General features: G+C 40.7%; 1 protein-coding gene across 2 annotated transcripts in view; it reads right to left on the bottom strand.

Moving 5' to 3' along the window:
* nexmifb (neurite extension and migration factor b) overlaps nt 1–6807 on the bottom strand; it is a 50324-nt gene extending 43517 nt beyond the window's left edge. For both annotated transcript variants that reach the window (XM_034093575.2, XM_034093576.2), the window contains exon 1: nt 6688–6807. The gene's annotated coding sequence lies outside the window, so the exon portion shown is untranslated. The remainder of the gene's footprint in view (nt 1–6687) is intronic.
* Between the last annotated feature and the right edge of the window lie 5622 nt (nt 6808–12429).

Here is a 12429-nt window from a genome sequence, read left to right as displayed (position 1 = left end):
TTGAGCTGTGTTTGACATGAGGTTTAGTGCCAATACAACCATGTATTTAACTTTTTTTTAGTATGGGTCAGTAAAGTACTTTAGGTTTTTCCACATAACGGTTTTATCAATTTAAAAAAGGTCAAACTACTAACATTTAAAAGTTTTTAGGTTTGTTTTGACTAGCTCTAAAAGTAATAATTGTTTTAAGTATTGAATGATATGCTTGTTTTAATCAATTTAATACTTGGTCTATAAATTATGAAAAAACAGGGATCCTCAAAAATAAAGAGCGCAATGTGACATCTTCAGATTGTTTGTTTGCAAAGTCCAAAAGCTGAAGACATACTACATTATTTACTAGAAAATAAAACAAGAGAAATCAGCTTGACTTCACAATTTAGGTGTTATAAATATGTGGAATATTTGACAATTTACCTAAAAATAAATTGCTGATTGACTCAACAAATTAATTGACACATCGTTTGCAACCACAAGACCTTTAATAAAATAAAGTCTAAACACGAGGAAATAAAGGATTAGAAGTTAAGGATCTGACAAAGCATACAGTGCCAGTCTTCAAATCTTGACAGCTTAGTCAGTATTTCAAAAGGGGTCCGAATGTTCATGTTCATTACAAGTAACTTACCATAATAGTTCAGAGAAATATAAACATCATTTGGTCGGGCTTCAGAAGAAATGCAAGCAATTCAACTGAAAAAATCAATAACGATTTAATATTACCTAAATCAAAAAATAATGTAATCCGCTTTATCAAAAACAAAGCTAAAACTTGGTATAACACAAAACCCCTGCAAATGATTTAGCAAAATCCAGACCTACTGAATTCCAACAGTATACAAGATATTACAAAGAATCTCGGAGGCTTTGTGTGACTAAATTATGAATTAGCTCTTTTATCAGCGCCGGCTACGCTGCGTTGCATATTTGACTCCTTCGAGAGAGCATTTGACTGGCTCAACTGTGATATGCTGTATTCTGACATTGTCGCTGAATGATGACTTGGGGAAATGGGTTAGAAGAGCACTGAAATACGGTGAGCAAAAAAAAGTATGTTCAGTGTACGTCACTGACAATAAATGTGAAGCAGGCATCCTGGCCTATCATGTATATTGTTATGCTTAAATTGGCTACTTGTGTGTGACAGCAGAGACTGGGTCACTGTCATAATGCTAAAACATGTGCGTGTGTGAATGTGAGAAATAACAGGAGTCGCAAAGTCAAAGAAAACGCCGGAGCCAGCAGAAATCCTTACTGAGGCACGCTGGAGCTGACAGAGAAACAAGCAAGAATACACACAGCTGTACATCCTAGAAGTCAAAGAGCCGCAGTACACACTTCATACACCCTTCTGAGATGCATCTGAAATGAGAAGTCCTAATTATTATTTCCATTGTGCCCCACTCCTGTGACAAGGACCCCTAGCTGTGAATGATTATAATTATTACCCGTAGTAGAATAGCAGTCGTGCTGTTGTATCATCAGCAACATCATCTAACAGATCAGGGTCAAATCCAACCTGAAATTCATGTATCCAATTCAATTCACATTCTCTGTGTTAAGATATTCAAAAACATTCCTCATTTGACTTCTTCTTAGATGTGTCGCGCATGGATTGTGTTTTGCCTCTGGCGTGCTATGGTAAATGAAAAGTAAAGCGCTATTCTTCAGCTGACTGTATCTGACAGGAAGACTATTGCAACAGGCTGTCTCACCGCGGTATGATAGAATAGCTATTCGATTAAATTATCACTAATGTTTGATTAGGGCACAAATGGCGCAGTCTCCACAAACAGCAGCACAATTAAAGTGAAATAAATTACAGCTAATCTTAGACCCATCGCTGGCAATGCCCGTAAACACTCAACTTGTTCGCTGTGAAAAGATTTACAGCAAAATATAGCCTGTCTCATATTTGAAAAAAAATTCACAACATCGTTTAGAGTAGCAAACAAGCCCGTCTTGAATGGCTGGTAATTATGTACAGCAGCAAATAAAGCGTGGTTCCTTTCTGAGGCACTGGTGGCTTGTTAAGTGGTGAACAGACAAAACAGCATTTAGAAAATGAAAGGTGCAGGGAAAGATCCAGGGCACAGCCAGCTTCTCTCCCATCAGAGACAACACTGTCTGTCTCACGACCGTTTGTTTGTTCCAACTGGCTTTGCTGGAAGGACGCACCCTGAACCCCCACCTTCAGCAGTAACTACGTCTCTCCCTTTTTTCTGTCCCCTCTCCCTCCGTCTGTCCAGCCCTTCCTCTAATCTTCCCACCATGTCCATCCCCCCTCTCATCTGCAGCTCCTCTGTTTTCTCCTCTCTCTCAGTACAACCTACACTATGTTTGGCGCTCTTTCTCATCATCTCCCCCACCTCCTCCCCCCACCTCCTCCCCCTGTTTCCATCCACCAAATCAAAGATAAGGCTAATGAAGGTGGCTTATTATTCCAGCATTCGGAACACTGGATGTATACGCGTTTAGCACAACATGGATATGCGACTCCTCCGGCTCCAACATGAGGAATTAGACAAGGGGCAATGAATCTATTAGTGTTATTATATAACAAAAAAACAGAGTTGTTATTGCTACTGTGTGTGCCGTTACAAAGGGAACAATACATGGGAGCAAACTGTGAGAAACCAATTAAAATCCAGCCTTGTCATATAGCTTCCTCCCTCCCGAGTCATATCGTGAACATACCGCTTTCGCACCATTCATGTCAGTGCACCTGTGTCCACTGCATTAAATCTCAACCTCTTTGGGCTCCTTCTCAAATTTCCCAGCATCAAATCACACTATCTGTTTCAAGAACCCCATGAGTTGAAATGCAAGGGGGCCCGGGAGAGAGTGAGCAGAACTGGGGAAATTTCACATTATCTATCCATCTGTAATATAAGGGTCTGATGTGGAAGCAGGAAATGAGCTATGAACATCAAGCCTGCGTGCTCATGGTCCCAGTGGCCACCAGCCTACATGTTGAGATCAAGTAGGCAACGCGGAAAGTGGTTTAATAGACCCCAGTTTAATTGGACTTTTATTTGTTAATGGCAGAAATCCTGATGCATTACTTTAATTATCCTGGCAGAACTAATTCATGAACACCGTAGGGCTGCTCGATTATGGCAAAAATCATAATCTCGATTATTTGGGTGAATAATTGATATCACGATTATTAAAAACGATGATTTACTTTGAAAACATCTATTTATTGAAAAAAAAATGTGAACAGTACAGTATGTTTTTAACAGTTGATTACCCTGCCTGCACTTTAAGTATAATTCAACTGAAAAAAATAAATAAAAAATAATCGTTTAATTTCGATTATGTTGTTTTCGTAATCGTTGCAAGCCAAAATCATAATTGCGATTAAAATACGATTAATTGAGCAGCCCTAGAACACGGTGCAAAAACGTGGCTGGCCTTGGCATTTAAGTTGCACCAAACTGATTTTCCTTTTTTTTTTTTACCTCTCCTCAAAGTGATATTCTGCCTTCCACTGGAATCTATCTGAGAGGACTTGTAAGGATGGTTTAACCCCTTGGCGTACTTAAACCAGCCAGCTGTCATGAATGAATCCAGAGAATGAGGAGAGGAGAGCGCTGAGGCAATGTTCCCCCTAAAAGCGCTGTGGCCAACCCAGATCCTATATGTGAGCATGTCTATGTTTGCCAGGCCCTCAGAGTGCAGAGCAGCCCTCTTCAGTTTGGCTGCTGCTATGGAGGGAGGGAGGATGGGGAGGCACAGCTCCCCCTGCAGAGCGCTGGTCCAAGACAACCACAGGCAGTCTCTGCTCACATCTACCCTCATCCCCATCACACATCAACTTCTCTGTCAATGCCGACCGGCAGCCAATCCACGGAGAGAACCTTAATGTCTTTCTGATTGCGCTGTTTTTAATTCATTACATGACTGCACTCTTACAGTTTTGCCTCAGTGCCTCACGCCTCGTACTGACACATATTTTCTTAAACGGGGCATTCTTTAAATTAGATTTGCTCAGTTTGCCTGTCAGCTACAGCTGTCATTTTTGCCTCTCTCAGCCACTGTGCATACATATGTGTGTCTGCAGCAGGAAGAGTTAGAGTATGTTTACTTGTGTATGCATAAGTATGCCAGTAGCGTGTGAGTACAAATGTGTGTGTCTTTCTGGAACAGCTCCCGTCTGGGGGGCAGAGCAGGCAGCAAAGAGCTCAGCAGCGCCTCAGTCCCTCGGGACACGCTGCAGCTCTCTCCTCGCGGCCATGAAAAGCAATCAGAGCCGAGCCTTCTCCCCTGGACTTACCTCTGCCTTTAATTACAGAACTCGGCAGAGGCAGCAGCACGGGGAAAGACTGCCTCCGCTGGGCCGCAGTCAGCAAGGCACAGCCCAAACGCAGGGCCGGGGCGGACGCAGCAGGCCTCTGCATACAGTGGCCTGACATAAACACAGTGTGCTTACACAGACACTCGCTACTGATACGCTCAGCGTGCTTCTACATAGACTGGGACAGACACAAGGTGCTTCCATAATACTTTAGCGACACAATGTGCAGAGAAAACTGCAGAGCTCCAGACATAAAACACAGCGGGGCTTCATAGGCGGGAAGCCCTTTCTGTATCCTTAACGAGATGTTTTCTCCTGTATCTCCTTTTAAGTGTTGTTGTGCAATCTGTCAGGCAATACGATTGAAGAAATCCATCATACTTATAAACATTTATAGTACAAGCAGTTGTATCCTCTTCTCTAAAATGCCTTATATTGATTAGAACCTTTAAGATGTAAATTATTGACCAGGAACATGATCTTTATATGCGAATAATGTGTCCACTGGCAAGAAAAAAAGCATGATTGACGAGGATCAGTTCATTCGGTATAATTGAGACTCTCTCCCATTCAACAGACGTGGTAGTAGAGGCCCAACACATGTGCCTGAGGCAGAAGCAGAGGAGAAGCCATAGAGCACACATGGACAGGAGAAGATAAGAGACTATGTACACAAGCTGCTGGTTTTATTGCAGCAACATAACGCTCGGATAACATTTTCAGAAAACCTTCCAGCGCTGTCCTTGCTACTCTGGAACAGAGCCATGGTGGTGAAATGTGTCATTGGACTCAATTTCTCACCCAATTTGAGGCTGAACGGAGAATGGCGCTGGAGTGAAAGCAGTGAGGCTGACCAGGAGGAGATGAATGGCAAATTCTGTAACCTCCATGGCGAGCTTGGCGGCACGTCACAGAAGAAGACACAGTTTGATATGTGAGCTTCTGTTCTGTATCTATGATCTTCAAACAAGGCTGCAGACGGCCAGAGCAAGGAGACCCACTCCCCGAAACACGTCACATAGCCTCAGGCCCAGTGACGGCACACATGATCATGTATGTTAATGACACCCACATCAACATGTCAACTCAATTTGGCCTTCTTAAAGGCTCTCTTTGACTCAATCAATGCATGGCCTTCCATCTGGTTTACACTGATGTCTTCACAAGAGAAGCAGAGGGCAGTGACAGGTTGCCCTCCATCAGTGTATCACTACATTTCATTTTTTAAAGAAATCTTCCAATAGGAACCAAATGCATGCAGAAAAGCCACAAAACAATCCTCTCAAATAGGTTAATATAAAAGCTGCAACACATAAATCAAACTAAGTCATGTCAGATCAATAATTGTCCAGATCATTAATTGTGGCGATAAATTCAGCAGGTTGAAAATCCCTTCTTACAAGGCTTTCCAATAAACATTAGCCAGGGAAATGTCTAGCCCGTTAAAATGTTATCCAATTACAAAACCCTATTTAAAACAGAGTTAACAACTGATTGTAACACCTCCACAAAACCAGAGCACAGAGGATGTTATTATGGGCTGCAGCTCATTATTCTCTAGCCGGGCTTGTCTGGCTCGCAGTGTGGCTGCCTGGGACATCCAGTAAACATCTGTCATGAGGCATCCTTTAAGAGGAGCAGACACAGCAAGCTACTGATCTAGTGACCCGACAGTGCAGGCATTCACACCGCGTTAGTGCACCTGTGTGTGCTCTGCCATCATGGTGTTTAGGCCAATTTTAGGAATCTGTGCTCATAAACCGTTTATATGAATCATTTATTCACCTTATCACAGTGGAGGGGCCTATAGCTGTAAGATGATGTTATCCCATTGGGTTTCAATAGCCCATTCATGAATCATTCATTAGTTTGGACTATAGATGATTCCCCTTTATTCATCTCTTATTCATTTTGGGGCAGCACTGCTCGGGATGCATAGCGTTGATTCAAAATGACGTCCACAGGCCAGTGTTTGCCTTCAAAACACACTAACAGTACAGGGTAACTGGCTTCAATGTGAACAACCACACGTGGCACCTGTATCTGTGTTGATTTCTGAGCTTTAGAATAGGTCAGTGTACCTGCGCTTTAAATAAGTGGGGGTATTTTTCGCAGGGAATGGGCTAATCGATGGAGCAGAGAGGAATGAATGTAGCCTACGACAGCTGTCCCAAGGAGGCAGGGCAGCTACTACACCGCATGCTTGGTGTGTTCTCCCTTTGAATAAAAATGTCCGATAGATAAAGCAAATCAAGCAAAGCAAGGATGTAAATCAGTGTGTGTACAAATCGAGCTGTCATGTGCAGTGCATACCAAATAGAGCTCGCTCCCTATTCAAACATACACGGCACGCTGAATAGCAGCATAATAACGTTTCCAATGCCTACCTCCAGAGCGTATGCGCCCAAAACTGCGTTTTTCCCCCGTCGCAATGGGATCCTCCTCAGCTTCTTTGGACAGTATCAGAGATGCGTCTTTCCCCAGAAATGCAAACACTTCCCATGCATGTTCCCCCCCCCCCCCACCCTCCCCGCCACCACCAGCAGCAGCAGCAGAAGCAGCCCGGGCCTCCAGTAATAGCAGGTGGACGCGCCTCTCAACGATGGAGACAGCGCGACTCTCCTCTCCCCCGCCGCTCCATTTTCAATTACGGAAGAATTCGTATTCCAGGAAACGCGCTATAGGACAGCCAGCGTGTCCTAATGTCGCCGCTTCTTCTCGGGACAAACAGGGGCCGTCGCCTCTCAAACTCCCGATTCGCGGCGCCCCCTCGCCTGTTATCTGCCTTTTACGAGGTGCTTGATGTTGCCATTGTCACGGCGTATTTTTTCTTCCTTTTTTTGCAGCTGGACCTCTCCCCCTCCTTGCGGCGCGCAGTCTCGTAGGCGCGCACTTTGCCTGCTCCCCCTCCGATTCTTCTCGGTCCGACCTATGAGCGCGCACAGCCAGCCGACGCAGGGCCACGCACCGCTTTGACGGACGCGGTGAGCAAATCAGGTAGCCCACTCCAAATAGGACTGTATCATAACAGGGCAACTGCAATGACATGAATAATGAATAGGCTCCTCATGTATGCCTATGCTGGATGATAGGCCCACTCATAACACTTACCGGACTGGAAGCAATATTTGGGTAGTCTCTCTCTCTCTCTCTCTCTCTCTCTCTCTCTCTCTCTCTCTCTCTCTCTCTCTCTCTCTCTCTGAATCTCTGTCTCTGGATGTGTGTATCTCTCTCTCTCTGTCTCAATATGAGTTGGGTCTGCAAACTGAAGAAAAGAGAAAAAATAAATGATTGATTGATTGATAAAATAGATTCAAATAATTTTATAAAATTACATTTGTTTTAATCTAGTCATTCCTGTTGTATGTCCTGCTACAATGCAGTTTTAACATACCGTTTAAAATGCAGGCTACACAATGTACTATACAAAAACACAAGGACTTCCATTGTATTTTTTTGAAAGCTGTTTTTTCAGAACGTTTTAATGTATATGACTCAGTGAGTGAAAGGAAACATATGAATGCTTGGTTAATGTATCTTTGTTCATCTGTGTGATGGACAAAACATAGTTTAAACCATTTTGATTTCTTAAAAAATATTATGCCAAATCAAGCCAGAATTTACAGACATGTCAGATTATTTGTTTTCTATCACTGTGCATTGAACATTAAGTTTAGATTGGGCTTTGACTGTGGGTCAGAAAAAAACATGACAAACATGGCTCTAAATGCTATGATGGTCATTTGTATTCCCTAGGCATGTGCTGCAACAAACTATTATATATATGATTAATTTAATATGAAAGTAACTATTAATTATCTGGTCTTAAAATGTCAGTCAAATTTGAAATGCATTTTCCAAAGTTCATGTTGACATATTCAAACTGATTGTTTTACAAGGCTTTTCCAAGAATATTCAGTTTACTATCATAAAAGAATAAAATATTCACATTGGAAAATTAGTAGCAGTAAATAGATTTCTGCTTAAATGATAAAGCTCAAGATTACTTATTTGTTTATCTGCTGATTATCAAAAATAATCAACTTTGTGTTTCAGCTCAAGAAATATTAAGGTTCATTAGCCCAAAGTCTATCTTTTGGTATATTCAGACATTTTGGAGCGACTCAGTTTCTGTCTTCCCTGATGTTAAATGTGTGTAATGAAATGTGTAATAATGCCCAATAAAACAGAACTGCTCAACTAAAACATTTGCTCAAGGCTGATGTGAATATGTGTCTAATATGACTGCAGCACCATCACAAACTTTCACATGTCAAGAGATTTGACACACACACACACACACGCACACACACACACACACACACACACACACGGTGTCTTGATCTGCATTATCTATAACTCTCTAATTTAGAGCACACAAATTAGCAAATTAACTTAGAAAGAGATAATGGCATTTATTGCATGAGCCGTGTTTTCACTTCTCCCTTAAAGCACAAGACGTTTGAACAGAAATGATATCCACATTTCTTAAAATACCTTATCATCTGCAGTCATCATTACAGATGTTTATACTGAGGAGACAATTTGGCTTACAGCTTTTCTTAAAGTCAAGCAAGTTGATAACAAAACTCAAAGCTGACAAGAGCGGAATATTTTCATGCTGTTATAATTACAGAGTTTCTTTATGTCGTTGCAGTAAACAGAGGTAATCACTACTGCAGTGTGGCGAGTGTAATATAAAATAATAGGCTCAGCTATGCAAATTAACTCTGAAAAGTGTTGCATATAATGAAGAGTGTGTTGAAAAGTTTAAATAAAGAAATGGTTTGCTGATGTGAAGATCCATCCATCATCTGGGTAACAAATCCCTGATCACCAAAGATGATATCTGTTAAGGCTGGGTCAAAAGTTCAGGACCTAAAATGGCAGACACTAGATGGATTCAGTCTTTTAACAATGTTTAATAAAGGAAAAAAGGAGCTACTAAAAAACAATCCACAAAATGAAGGTGGATCTAGTTCACGCCGGTGGCGGTGGCAGGACTCCGGCTGGCTCGAGCAGACACTGGAAAAACAGAGGAAAAAACAAGGTTACTCTTCAACAAAAAGAGCAAGAGAAAATCACACTAAGCTAGGATACTATGACGTTCAGCTCTACCGAGTGAGACGGAATGATCTGGCACTGGAGTGTGAACATGACCAGGGTTTTATGGAGGAGTTGATTAGATGAGTACAGGTGCTCCTCATTGTGAACCAGCTGAGCCTTCTAACGATCACCACACTGCACAGGAGAGAGAGAGAGAAGACAGAGGGGAGGAGGAGAAAGCAAAACACCTAAACCATAACAGATATCATTATTATAAAGACTAATAATGTTTGTTGCAAAAGATACAAATCCAACTAACTTAATGTATCAACTGTAAACATGAGGAAAATAACATACTGCCATTCTAAATGTGGCATAATACAGTATATAAAATAGGTGTTTATTATCCTAATGAATTAATATAGCTCTAAAGCAATACAATTGTTATTAAAAGTAAAACTAAAAAGAACAACATAATTACTTAATTACACTGCTGTACACAAATAGACAAATATGACTTTTCAAAGGGCCAATACTAGTAATTTCCATGTTCTAAATGTATCTTTACATTACATTACATACATGTCACTTGTTAAGACGCTTTTATCCAAAGCGACTTACATACTCAATACTGTGGACAATCCCCACAGGAGCATCCACTTTGTGCATAAATATAAACAATACATTATTAACTGATTTTACACAACATTTAATTTAAAGGGAAGAATGTATTTAACTCCCATTATGTATTTGTTTTGCCATCAGGGGTTTCTCAGCCAGAGTCTGTTGATGCTATGATAGTGTGGGATTATGGGAGATGTTGTCTTCAACACCATTGTCCTCAATGGCTCAGCTGAGCGTAAATCAACATTGTTTAGTGACTTTGGTTGATTTAGGTGCTTTTTATTATTATTTGATACAATGAAGAGATAGATAGATAGATCTTTATTTGTCATTGTACAGGTACAACGAAATTACAATAGACTCAACGTGCCAACACGCAACAACAAGACAATATAAAAACAACAAGACAATATAAAAACAACAAGACAATATAAAAACAACAAGACACTATACAAACAACAAGACAATATAAAAACAATAAAAACAATAAATGGGACTTAATAAGGGAATATGTACATAAATAAATAATAAATAAATTAAATTGCACGATTCCCCCCGTATTGCACGGAAGGCTTATATAATTTAAATATTAGCAGCGTTTAGTGCACATATGGCCCTGGGAAAAAAACTGAACTTGAGTCTGTTTGTCCGGGAAGAGCCATTCAGTTGAGTTTTTGTCAGCAAGAAGAGTTTTTTGCAGCAAGAAGAAAACGTGTTTGAATAGAGTTGATGTCAAGGTGCTGTAAGGAACTGCACTGAATGGCCTGAACACATGCTGACAGATAACATGTTTTACACTATAAAATAAAGTGAGGTTTACCACACTGAGCAGCTGAAAGGGTAATCATAACTGAATGTGAAAAATGGGCAGATTCTCAGCAACACAGTTTAAATAAATCGACAGGAGGTGACTGGCATTGAAGCTCATGGAAAATTAAAGGCTGCAAGGAGTTGAGAGCAGAATGTAAATGCGGAAATCTCAGGCTTTGACGCTCACCAGGTCTGACAGTCGGTGTGAAATCTCCAATAAGATTATGACAGTTGTAACCTGCATGCATCCATCTTTGTATTAGCAACACTGCGCCATTTGGTGTAATTTGTCAGCTGTGTTTGAGATGGGGTGAGCTTGATTCAAAAAGGTTCACACTCATTCATGTGAATCGGGCTAAAAGTCTTAAAGAATGATAGGTCGAGACCAGAACAAACACAAGGTGGGAACTATTTGATCCAGTTTGATAGTTTTCTCCTCATACAATCATTTGTTGGATTTTTGTGGGACAATATAATGTACGCACCTGGCCAGTGGTGGAAAGTAGTAGCCTACATTTACTCAAGCCCTATAAAAGATGTGGGTTACAGGCAGAGTCTTCGTTTTGCTGTCTAAATATGTGGCAATTAAACAGTGATTTGATACAATTCAAATCCATTTCCGATCCGACAACTCAAGTTACTTTAGTGTGCTTCGCAGATTTAGAATTATGAGATATTAGAATATATTAAACCACCTAGCAGTAGAATAAATTATAAAAAATAAGCTTCACCTTTACCAGCTTTACACATTAAAGGTAGGGTAGGTAAGAATGGAGAAACCAGCTCGAGTGCGCTAGAATTTGAAAGTACGCCCCTTCCTTCAGACTTCCTTACAGAGCCCCTCCTACAACACACACGAACGCGCACATGACCAATGAGGGCACGAGATAGGTTTGTGCACGAGATGGAAGGCTGACAGGCAGGTAGGCCGTCCAGTTATTTTAGTTGTGCTTTTTACAGCACCATGGCTTCCACAGATGAATTTTTTTTAATGTATTTATTGTCAAAGCATTTCATGTATTCATTGCTATCAGGATGTTAAGAGCATTCCATGGAATATAACAAAAAGTGTTTCTGAAGAGAATTACCTACCCTACCTTTAATGCATCAATAAATATAACATAATGATATAATGTATTCTATTCTGAAATTAGCCATTCAGCATAATGTCTCCTTTACTTTTGGTAATGATACTTTTGGCACATTTTAAATGCAGGAATTTTACATAGGAAATTAGTAATTCTAAACTGTTGTTTTACTAGCTTTCCTTAAAAGGGACAGTGTAGGATTTAGCAGCATCTATATTAGGGTTGCAGATTGTAGCTATCTGAAAAACCCTCCTTCCACCCTTCTCTTTACAAGATTACAGTAACGAGCCCCGAGTGCAAAACTGTGTTAATGCTGGTATCTTCAGGACATCCTCTCACTCAGAGGCCTTAACACTCATTTAGGAGCAACGCAACACAGTCTCAAGACATGGTGATGAAACACGGCGGAGTAAGTAGAAGAGTACCCACTCTTTAGATATGAAGGTCATTAAAGAGGACTAGTAAGTACTTTTTTTGTCAAAACAAGTTCTAGACATGACATTTCTTTTGGGCTTTTAAAATCAATCACTTGGATAGAAAAACTCCAAAAGCAAAAGTTAT

This window comes from Pseudochaenichthys georgianus, chromosome 10 (assembly GCF_902827115.2).
Source record: "Pseudochaenichthys georgianus chromosome 10, fPseGeo1.2, whole genome shotgun sequence".
Classification (NCBI taxonomy): domain Eukaryota; kingdom Metazoa; phylum Chordata; class Actinopteri; order Perciformes; family Channichthyidae; genus Pseudochaenichthys; species Pseudochaenichthys georgianus.
The sequence above is the reverse complement of the archived record's forward strand: the minus strand, read 5'-3'. Positions and strand labels throughout refer to the sequence as shown.